Source organism: Cuculus canorus, chromosome 2 (genome assembly GCF_017976375.1).
Source record: "Cuculus canorus isolate bCucCan1 chromosome 2, bCucCan1.pri, whole genome shotgun sequence".
Lineage (NCBI taxonomy): Eukaryota > Metazoa > Chordata > Aves > Cuculiformes > Cuculidae > Cuculus > Cuculus canorus.
The window spans coordinates 91,147,984-91,159,214 of NC_071402.1; positions in this window are offsets into that span (position 1 = coordinate 91,147,984).

Here is an 11,231-nt window from a genome sequence, read left to right on the forward strand (position 1 = left end):
CCGTGCTCGCTTTCTCCATATCCATACAAGGACTGAAAGGACTCTCATGTACGCTATGCGTATAAGCATAGACAGTATTGCTGGAGCATGTTGGGAAGCAGGACTCCTCAGCAAAGGGGGGGTGTTTGTTAAGAGATTGAGATGAAATATCTGCATTTAGGAAAATTGCATTGCATCAGGTGCAAGAAACGGGGCAGCCTCTAACTTAGCAGTGAAGGGAGAAGGAGGTGCAAGACTTGCATCCAGAGGTGAGGGAGGACTGTTGATGGTTATTTGTCTGATGCCAAGGGCCAAATCACTGCTACACCATATGGACATGCTTGCTGCTTTTCCTTGCCGTCTCAGGAGCTTGTGTAGTGACATGAGCAAGCAAAGATGGCCTTGGTGATGGCTGCCATGAACCTGACTGGTTGTGTTCATAGGTGGTAACTGCTATGTGCACTCACTTTGGCATTGAATCCCATTGTATTGGTGCTTCTTCCCTGCTGAATGACAAGGGTATAGTGCGTGCATCTGTTTCAACAGTTGTAGTTCATGAAGGTGCGTGCACCGTTAAGTGTGTAGGGACTGGTCCAGGTGGGACACGACGCACTCCATCTGAACTGTTGCCTTCCTCTAGCAATGGTTTGTGCATTGGGCAGACCTCAGCACTTTTGGTGAAAATAACTCTTTAGGATGCTGCCTGTGCTTTAACTTCATATAGCTCAGCAGTGAACGACTCCGCCAGGAAAGCAGTCCATGGCAGATCAGTGTGAGTCACGGGCTGTCAGACACAGGAAGCAACCTTCTTTTCATTGGGGTTGGGTACACGGAAGACAAGGATAGATGCTAGTTCTTGGCAAAGAGCCTGGAAGCCCCAGAGGCATAGAGCATGCGTCCCACTGTGGGGTGTTTACCTCCTTTACCTGAGGAGACCCTTCAGAGATAGGAGGCTGCTGTCATCTGTGCTTGAAGGAAGAGGAAACAATCCTAGCCCACATAACCTTGTCTTCCCTTCAGGCTGTGCAGCACAGCCTGATCAAGTTTGCCTAGATCTAGCCATCCTGTAGCACAAAGGTGGTCCTGAATCCCTCATTTAGGATTGGAGCCTTGCTTGCAGTGATGTGCAGCAGGACTGTCTGTGCAGACTGTGCAAAGCATGAGCTCTCTGCCTATGGTGTTTTCTCTGGGGCATATTTATGTAGTCAGGGTGTTTGCAGAGCACCTTAGGCGGAGCATGCCAGGAAAGCCCATATTATGCAAGTGCAGAGGGCTTGGGAATACCTGTTGCAGCAGGGTATGTACTTGTCAAGGTGGGTGAGGAATGTGGTTCACGTGTCCTGCCCATTGCAGGCTTGAGATGTATAGAAGTGAAACAGTCTGCAGGAACAGGGTAGACTGGGAACTCTTTGGGCCAGGACCGTGAAAGGAGACATCTTTCTGTTGATCACTGAAGCAAGTGAAAGGTCACCAATAAATGTGACACATAACTACAAAAAGGTACCGGTCTGCTAGGGGCTGTGGAGGATGGGATGGCATGACTGTATGTGCTAAAAAAAAAACAGCTTCAAAGTTCAAAGTAGAAAATCTTATTAATTATTCTCTACCAGTACCAATGTATGATGAGGTAGGTTTTCCCTTCCCCCGGAGACTGGGATCTGAAAAGGCCCACTCATTTTGTTTGCCATAGTAGCGTATTTATGCTGTACCCTGCTGCTGGCACCTGTGCAGACAGCATAGTGTTGCCAGGGCAGGGCAGGAATACCAGTACTTGTATAAGAAGACCTGGGACACAAACAACTCAAAGTAATGCTTCTCCTTTATTTTACACACTCTTCCCCACCTCTCCCCCTGCCTCCCCATCTAGAATTGCACTTAGCAGTAGAGCTCTGGGATCTCGTATGAGCTATTGCAAGTGACCATTGTGGAGCTCACCTGATGGCACACAGCAAAAGTGAACAAGTCCTGGAGAGGTGATGGGCTGTGGGGTAACCAGTGGATCATGGCTCCTGGAGGTGTTCCCAAGAGATTACTGCAGTGGTGAGGCAGAGTTATGGGGGTGTGATACCTACCCCTGAGACTGAGAATTCCCTTCTGTTAACTACAAACCTCTTCGTCCTCTGCTCCACTGCTCACTGTGTGTTCCAGTGTAAAAATGGAGCATCCAGATTATTACTTGTTTTTTCCCCCATTTGAACAAGAACATCTGTACTGAGGTCATGGTGTAAACTTGATTGCTTTGTCGCTGTGGCTTTAGAAACTTTTCTACAAGCAAGGTTTTTTATGTTGTCTGACGTGTTTTTCAAAGAACAAATGTCTTGTCATATGTCTTCTCTGAAATGGATTAGAGTCCAATTCTGTGTGGCAATCATGAATTTTTACAGCTGTAAAAGCATAGTTAACTGTCATCTGCTTTAATACTCCCTTCTGGCTAAAGTAGAAACACCAAACATCTAAAATACCAATTGTGAAATCAAAACCCCTAGATGCAGAATTTTTCAGTTGGAAAATTATGTTATAATTTAATTTAATGATCCTATAGGTTTCAGGCTGAAGACAAAATGCATTGTGTTTTACCAAATCTTGACTGGTATTTAGTTCTAGTCAGAATGTGGAGCCACAAAGTGTTCTTCTGTCCCCTGGCCTGGGGCTGCAGACAGGACTGCCAGCCGACACGCCAGAAGAGCTGCACTATCATCCTTGATGCTCTGAGATCAGTGGCTCAACTTTTGGATGTCATCAGGCAGGGGTTGAGAGTGGGATGGGGAGCACCATGTTGCTGCTGTGTAAAATCTCCGTGTGCTTGTGTGTGGAGTGCTGCTGTAGCTCTGGCCTCCGCACTGGGGAGTTAGCACAGGGCAGAGTGTGGCCAAAGGAATGGGGCAGCTGCCTGGCGAGGAGAGTCTGAAAAGGCTGAGCAAAACTCCTCCATTTGGAGAGGAGAAAGCAAAGCAGTGAGATGAAAGGTTTAAGAAATCACGATGACAGCGGAAGAAGTAAATGCAGAAAAGCTCTTCAGCGAACCCTGCAAATAGGAGCTAAGGGGAACTAGCTTAAACTAGTGGAGGATTGATTTAAAACCACACAGAGAGCAGGCTGTTGGTGGTTTGCGCCAGTGCTGCTTGTAGTGTTTGTGTCAATGCAAGTAAGCACAGGCTGAAAATTAGCTGTCTACTCTGAGATGCTGTTAATTTTATTTTATTATTATTTTTTTTAGAACAGGCTGAGCATATGAAAGACATCAGATTCTGAGGCACAGGTCAGATGCTTGGAAAAATGCATTTCTGGGAATTTGTGGCCAAAAGATTTACTGATATTTGAAAGCTTAAGTATGTAGTGTGAGAATATTTACAACTCTGCTATCAAAGATAAGAATGTACAAACCCAATTAATCCTACCTTCCAGGGCATTCCCAAGCAGTGCCATCTTCCCTGCCATTCACTGGGACTCAGTGGGGGATGTATAGGGGGTGAACTGGGAGAGCAATACTCCTAGCTAAGATATGCTAAGTTTAAAATGAGTTCAGCAGTGAGGTGTTGGAGTTTTGGGGTCCCTGCCATCTCCCTCAAGTCCCGCTGTGCCTTATGGTGGGTTTGCGCTCTGAGCAGTTGGCACCAGGCTTTGTCTCAGTTCTGAGGTCTGTGCCAGGCTGGTGTTAATTTGTTGCTTTTCCCACACTATAGATTTTATTACGTGTAGCAAGAGGAGCATTGGAAAGTGGAGATTTGTGGATTTGGGTTCCCCATGAAGAAGCCAGTATAACCAGCTTGGCATGTAAGGATTTGTCTCCTTGGGGGGGTTTCATTTCTGTGCTGAAATATTCTGATTAAACAATGCAAAACTAGCTGTGGCAGGCTGCATGCTTGCTTTTGGCATGTGTGCTCAGACAGGAGTCACGCCTGTGGTCCTTCGAGATGTAAAAGAAACGAGGCCAAAAGAACGAGGACTGGCGTGTCCTGCTGGTTTTGATCACAGCTAGTGGAGAAGATGATGATGAAGGGGTGCAAAGGTGAGAGGTGGATTCCAGAATATTGCATTCCTTACCTAGTTCTCCAGCTGAATCTTTAGCTGCTATTTTCACCTCCAAATTGTACAGGCAGTTTGAGTACGATACTGTGAATATGATGCACAGATGCCAAATATGGCAAGTGCTTTGTCTCTGTGTGCCTTTCTCCCTGGCTGGGCTTCTCCCCTGGAGTGCACTTGCAGAATGATGGGGGACCACTGGGGTGGGAAAATGTGTATGGGTCACTTACCTGATTACAAGAACCTGGCTGTCTTCATCTCTCCCCACTAAGAAAACAAAAGGATTTGCACACTCTGTGAGTGGAATGGGACCTAAAGAAACTGGTTTTTTTCCTCTCAATGAACTTTTAAATTGTTCTGTCATGAACAGCTTCACAGATTGTTTAAATGTAAAAAAGCTAACCAAGAGTTTATTTTGAACTTTGTAGGGCATTGCTGTAAAGCTCAATACGTGACTTTATAACTCATTGTTTTTACAGTTGTAATTTTGGTCCTTCTAAAATGCCACTAGACTTTCAAAGCAAAAATGCTTACCCTTTGCCTTAGTATCTCATTATTTTCCTGGTCTTGACATCTTACATTCCTTCTGCTAATTTTCATATCCTCTAGAGGAGAAATAAGCTTCCTCAGACTATGTTGGAAAGTGTTAAGGCTCCCTTAATCTCCTTAATCTTTGAAAAATGGTAATGACATTTCAGTTCTCTGTAACTTTCTATAAATTTGGGTGGATTTGTACATGTCAGCTAGATTTTTTTTTTGTTAATCTTCCTCCTGAAATTGTAGTCTTGGACAAAGTTTTATACTTCCATTCAGAGGTGATATGAGCCTAATTTGTTCTGGACCAGGCAGGGGCCACAGCTATGGTATTAATGCTGGGTTTGAAACGGTTCTAGATGGCAAATGACAAACACCAAGATGACTTCCCCCCCTCCATGTGTATGAAGACTCATGGTGAGAACCTAATAAAAAATGGTAGGATGCCATTCTGCAACTGTCCAAATTCATGGTCATAAACACCAATCTTTTGTGTAATGCAATAGTCAGCAATTATTTTGCCACAATCAATAGCCCTGAACAAAGTTTGAGTCATTGACAGCTGCTCTTTTGTTTTTTTTCTTTTTTTTTTTTTTCCTCCCATGCTTGTTTATTTTCAAGGGACTGATATAAGAACAAACTTGGCTCTTCTTCCCGACGTGCAACAACCTGCCTTCAACCTCTGCAGCCTATGTGGACCTATAAGCTCTCCTAAGCAACAACGTGAATGCTAGACCTTGCCTACAGCACTAGATTTAAGACTATCTCTCTAATCCAGCCCAGAGGTCCATGTCTGCTTTGGAGTTTGCAAAGGCCACAAGGCTAGGATTGTTGGGCAGGACTTGCAGTTGGCAGGTATTGCTTAGGGGTTTTTGTGTGTGGTGTTTCTTTTCTGTCTTTCTTCCTTTTTTTTTTTTTTTTTTTTATTAATTAAAAAAACCCAGCAGGCTATATTGGGTTGCTGCAGAGGAGCAGGTTGGATGGTAGGCAGTACTTTTTCTTGTGGCACTAGCACTGGGCTAAGGGCTGGCGTGAAGGCCAGTGGAGGAAATATGAAGACAGAAACCTTGGTTCGTAGTTATGTTCTGGAGAGGCTACTGACTCTCAAGTATTTACTTGGCATTCCTGCTCTTCAGCTTTGCTTTTCTTTCCTTTATCTAATCTGAGCCCAAATCCTTTTGCAGTCTATCATGAACCCTATGCTCCGGGCTGTTGTCCCTCCCCCAGAACTAGCCAGAGCTGATTCTCTGTAGCTGGCTGCAGCCCCCGACTACTCATCAGGATCTGGGGGCAGATCAGTCTTTTCAGTGCCTCTATCCATGACCACTAACCCCAGTTCCAACTGTAGCTTTACCTTGAAACAGGAAAGCCTGTAGTCTCCAGGCGTCATCCTGGGATGTATGATCAGCACCAGCTGTCATCCCAGTTCTCTGGCACCTAAAGGAGCAAGAAACAAAGCTGGTTCTTCAGCCCCATGACTCTCTAATCTAAACCTATGATCAGACACAGCTTTGCCAAGCTGGTACTGTCCAGAATCAGCCTAGTTTAGTGGTGCTTCCAGGATCCAGAAATAATGTTATCTGTTCATCTCTCTCTATCCATAACCCTGGCTGTTAGTTGCATGAAAGATGGATGGGACTTAGGATGGGCAGCAATGCAAAGCCTGAGTGTTTGTGCCATCAAAAATGATGCTGAATTCTTGACAGGAAGATGTTGCAGGTTGGTTACCAACACTTTGGTTAGGGATCTGGACAGCAAGTCCAAAAAGGTTTCATTTCTTTCTGGATTCCTTGTTATGTAGTCTGGGATTTGTAAGGTATACAAGTTAACGTCATTTTGGTAAGGTTGCTGCTAGCCTATAAATAGAGCAGGTTGGAGCCATGGTTTGGGGAGGTGGAGCTGGGTAAGCAGGCTTCTTGCTACATCTAGCAAGGATTGAATACTGAGATGGGGTCAGGTGCATAGAGTGGTTGGGTGTAAGGTTTGCTCTGAGGCATTAAGAAAACCAGTTTTGATCTGCATAGTACAGTTGGCATTTGGGATGCGCAGAGCTTGGAGAGCTGTGAGTTTTAATGTAGAAATGGGGAGCAGAGGTTTTCTGGCAGCTGCTGTTCAAAAGAAAAAGTCTAATTTGTGTGCTTCAAGTAAGGTGTTGCTTTTTATGCTTCTGGTTAGAAGCTTTTAACTTCTGGTTAGTAAAGAAACTCAAGAAGTTGTTCGTCCTCTGTCCTCATCAGGTTTCTCATTTTGCTGTCCTTGGATGTTTGTAAGCTTGTGGAGTGTAAGTTTGCATGTGTTACACAGCACTGTGTCTCCTCGTGCTACGAATGGGCCTTCTTGTGGACATGAGAGCTACCACTATTCATGGCAGACCACAGGTCTGACAAATATTTGGGCTCTCAAGGAAATATAAGGAGGTAATATCATATTGCATGAAACATAGTGTTTATACAACTTGCTTTGCTGCAGTATAAGAAACAGTTCCCTGGAGATGGCGATAGTTCAAATGATGGGGCAATGGTTTGGATGCATAAAACTAGAGAGGGAAAGACTGGTTGAAGACAAGGAGAAGGGGTTGCCATTTCGTGGTCCTCCAGCCCTTTCTACACCATTGCTCATTCTGGATGCTGTCACTAATCTGTCTGCCATGCTCAGACTGCTTGCCGGTTCCCTTTCCTTGTTGGTCCAACCTGACCTGAGCTCCTCACCTTGACAACACACCACACACATACATGGGGCGAACCAAAGAAACAACAGGAAGTGCTGGAGACTCTTTTCGGGGTGGTTTTGACTTGTTTGAAAAGCCACTCCCTGTTGGGGGGCGTGACTGAGGTGGCAGATGTGCAGTGACTTGCCTCCCTGACAGCAGGAGCATCAGCGCAGGGTGCAATTCATTGTTGGGAATGGGTAGGGACCAGACTAAGGGCTTAATCCTGCTAAAGGCTGAACTCCTCGTACAGCTGGTGGGAATTGAACTTTAAAGCTGGCTTAAAATGGGGCTGAAGTGTTCGCAGCTACGAAGGGGAGACAGGCACAATGTTTCTTGAATGGATTGCATTTTTAGTGTTCCAGCACACTAATATTGTTGCAGCAGGAGAAAGTGACTTGTTCCTTCAAAGCTGTTTTTAAAGAGTTTAAAAGAAGAACGGTTCAGAAGAGTCAGTTATATGTGTGTGTGTATTTTCTTATTCCTGAACTTCCAATGATTAGTGCTTATAGCATTGAAAAATATTCAAAAAGAAGAAAAAACTGTACTTGTCTTGACCTCTTTCAGTCATCCGAAGTGTTTGCATTAAGATGTACTTCAACATCATATACATGACAGATGGTGAAGAGAAAAGCCAGTCTTGATCTTTCCTCAAAGTTTAACAAGCTCCAGCCTGCAACAGAAGTATTTTTTTAAAAAAAGATAATAAGAAGGGGGCAAAATTTGTTGTTGCATAAAGAGGTCACAACATAATTTGAACTTGCCTCCAGCACTGGTTTTCCAAGTACTCACACAAATATAAAACTTTCCCAAGATACTGGCAAGTCCCTGGCAAATGTGTTTTCTGGAGTATTTCCCTTCCCACAGGTGAACCAGGAACTCTCTCGTCTTTTTTGTTTGAGGAAACCAGTGGGAATGCCCACAGAAGCTACTGCCAAGTGATTTCCACTTAAATAGAAGTGAGACATCGGCTTTTTGCAATGAGCCAGGCCCTTTTCTGGGCAGTCCATAAATTACACTAAGTACTCTGTGGCTCCCCGTGGGTTGCAGTGTGCAGAATTAAAGGATTACCATTTGTATGGGATTAACAGTGTCTATGCTGTTTGTGTTGCTCTGTGTATAGCTTTGAAAGATGTTTAATGAGTACATTTTATTGACAACTGGTGAAGCTGGGTGGTGCGATGTTCTCTGGCTTTGTACTGACTGGTGATGCTGAAAGTGTTAGAAATGGGAGCTGAGAGTATTTAAATTAGTTTGGTGCCAAGGCTTAAATGAAAATCCAGTGCATTTTAATCAAGTTTTGAAAGTACCTGTTGTTGGTAGTGCAGTCAGGAGAAACTGAGTTTTGTACTGAAAGGAAAGGGGACAAGTGAGGGAGAAAAATAAGGTGGCACAACTGAAATCCTTCAACGTAAGGCGTGGGTTGCAAAGAGTTTTCAGTGTGTGCTATGATGTCAGCCATGCATGCCTTTAGCATGTCAGTGCATGATAAGAACACCTTCCGACTTGAGCCAGCTCTTTGATGCTTTTTGCATAGTTGTGTTAGCCAGGCCCATGAAGAGATGTAAGCTCCCAGACCAACACAGCGGCTCTTGCAAAAGCCGCAAGTCGATGATCTCCTCTGGGAGTTTGCTTCATATGTAAGGGGCAGTACAGGCAAAAGGCGCAAAGACTTGTGTGGGAAGGAAGCTGACAGCAGGCATGTCGAAACTGTAGCTTGTTAGGAGCAGTTTTACTCCCAGGGTAACTGTAGCATCCCATTGCAGAGTGACTTCCAGGCTGCCGGATCTGGCGGTGTTCTCATCAGGCTGCACAAGACAAGGTGACTGAGCTGCTGGTGCTTTGAATGAGGCTGTGATGCCCAGCAATCTCGTGTTTATACAGTTTTTGGTAGTTAGGCAGTCTGGTCAAGGACTGTGATGTTTTATAGGTGTATCTAGAGGAAAAAGCTGTAGAGCTTTTGCGGCCTTTGTCAATGGGAAGACCCAAAAGCTGATTGGAGCAAATGGCTTAATGGGCATGGGTGTAGGAGCAGCTGTGTGGTTCAGGGCTATGAGGGAGTTTTGCTACAGAGTACTTACAGGCCCAGTTTAGTAGCTGTCAGCATTTGTGGGAGAGGTGAACTTAAAGGAGAGCTTTAAAGGAGGATGAATGTATTGAGTGGCACCTGGAATTCCTCTCATTCATAAGAGGAGGATGAGTGGCTTTTGTGGGCAGGAGATGGACAGCAGGACAGGTAATGCTTCCCCTGTTATTTCAGAATGAGGATTCTTCCGCATCCCTCTCGCAAGTTACAGTGAAACCCTTACAAGTGCTACAGGCCAAATTTTGTTCTCAGTTACACCCATACAACCTTACTGAAGTCAGCAATTGTCTGTTTTGCAACCATTGCCTAATGTAATAACTTGAGGGCTTCATATCTTAAAGGTTTGAGATGTGCTTGCATTCCCAGCCCTGTGACAGCGAGTAATGCTGGATATGAAATTGCTGTTGCCTGAGTAATTGCTGAAGAAAAACTGAGGTCAGTGGCATTGCACAGTTGTAACTAACTGCACGGAGCTGGGAACACTCATGCCATATCTGTGAATTCATTGGGACCCAGGAGAGACGGGTCCATCTTTCCCTCCAGCTGGAATGCTGCGTTCCCACATCACACACTCCCTGCAGTAATTATACCCTTTTTAGACTCACCCATTAGCAATTACTCTCCTAAGACCTGCCTCAAACTGACATCACTGGAAAGCCCAATAAAAATACAGCAAGCTTTCAAACCATCCCAAGAAGGCAGAATACGATGTTATTATTATTAGTAGTAGTATTTCAATGCAGCTGCTGGATGATGATTTTCTTAACCTTATCTCATAAAAGGAGGAGTTTGAGTTCCCTCTCAGCAAATAGCCTCCAGGGTCAGCAAAGTCCTTGTCAGTGATGTACTGGCCTCAAAGGGGTTCATGTCAGTTCCTTTCTTTTTCTTTTTAACTCTTCTTTGCAATACTGAGTGCTTTCTTCTGGAAGGCCTAATCCTAACATTCTCAGACCCCGAAATAGCAGCCACCTGTAAGCCAAACATTGTCTTGGTGGTTGTTTTTCAAAGTACCTCTGTGTTCCTCTTTCTTTCCTTTATTTAAAAGTTCGTGTTCAAGCTGAGACCACCTCTCCACATTAAGGTGTACTCAGAACTTGTGTTTGCTCAGGAAGAGCAGAAAGCAGAAAGCTTGCTTTACTTATTAAATGCATTCTCGTTGGTAAAAAAAAGGTCAAATGACTCCATGAATTGGACACTCTCTAAGAACACAGACCTATCACTGTTTTTGTTATAGGTAAAGATGAAAAGCTGGATGTAAATCAGAGCGAATAGTTGAGGTTTTTCATTTTTTTTCCATTATCAACCTGTCTGAACTGGCATACAACTCATGCTATGACATCAGAGATTTTTTTTTAGGGGGTTTGTTTTTTTAATTCTTGGTTTGCATGGGAACAGTACCCTAGAAAAGAACTTTCCAACCACGTAATAAGAAAGGAAACTACGTGCAGAAGAAGTCAAAGAAGGTAATTGGAAAATTTTGCAGGGAAGGATTCCTGTTCTGTAACACCTGATGATGGAAGCATGAGGCTTTGCAATTGTAAACAGAATTTCTTTCCACCCTGCTTGGCAATCTTATTCATTTTTTGGGTGTAACCCTTTAATGTACGCAGCTGCACTCCCCATTCCCATAGCTAGGCATGATGGGTAAACCTTTTGATCTTGCCTTCTAGCCTTTGCTTGCTTGCATTGTGTTTATTACAAATTTTTCAACTCCTCCAGACCAGGGTGTGATGGGTGATCCTGGAGGAGCTGCCCTCTAGATCTCTCTGATTATACTGAGTTGATGGTTTCTCCCTGACAGGTGCAGGCAAGTTGATTTAAAAACAAAACAAAACATCTTTTTAGTAAAGCGAAACCTACTTGGTGTTGGCTCCATCCACTGCTGTCATGCTCAGGAGA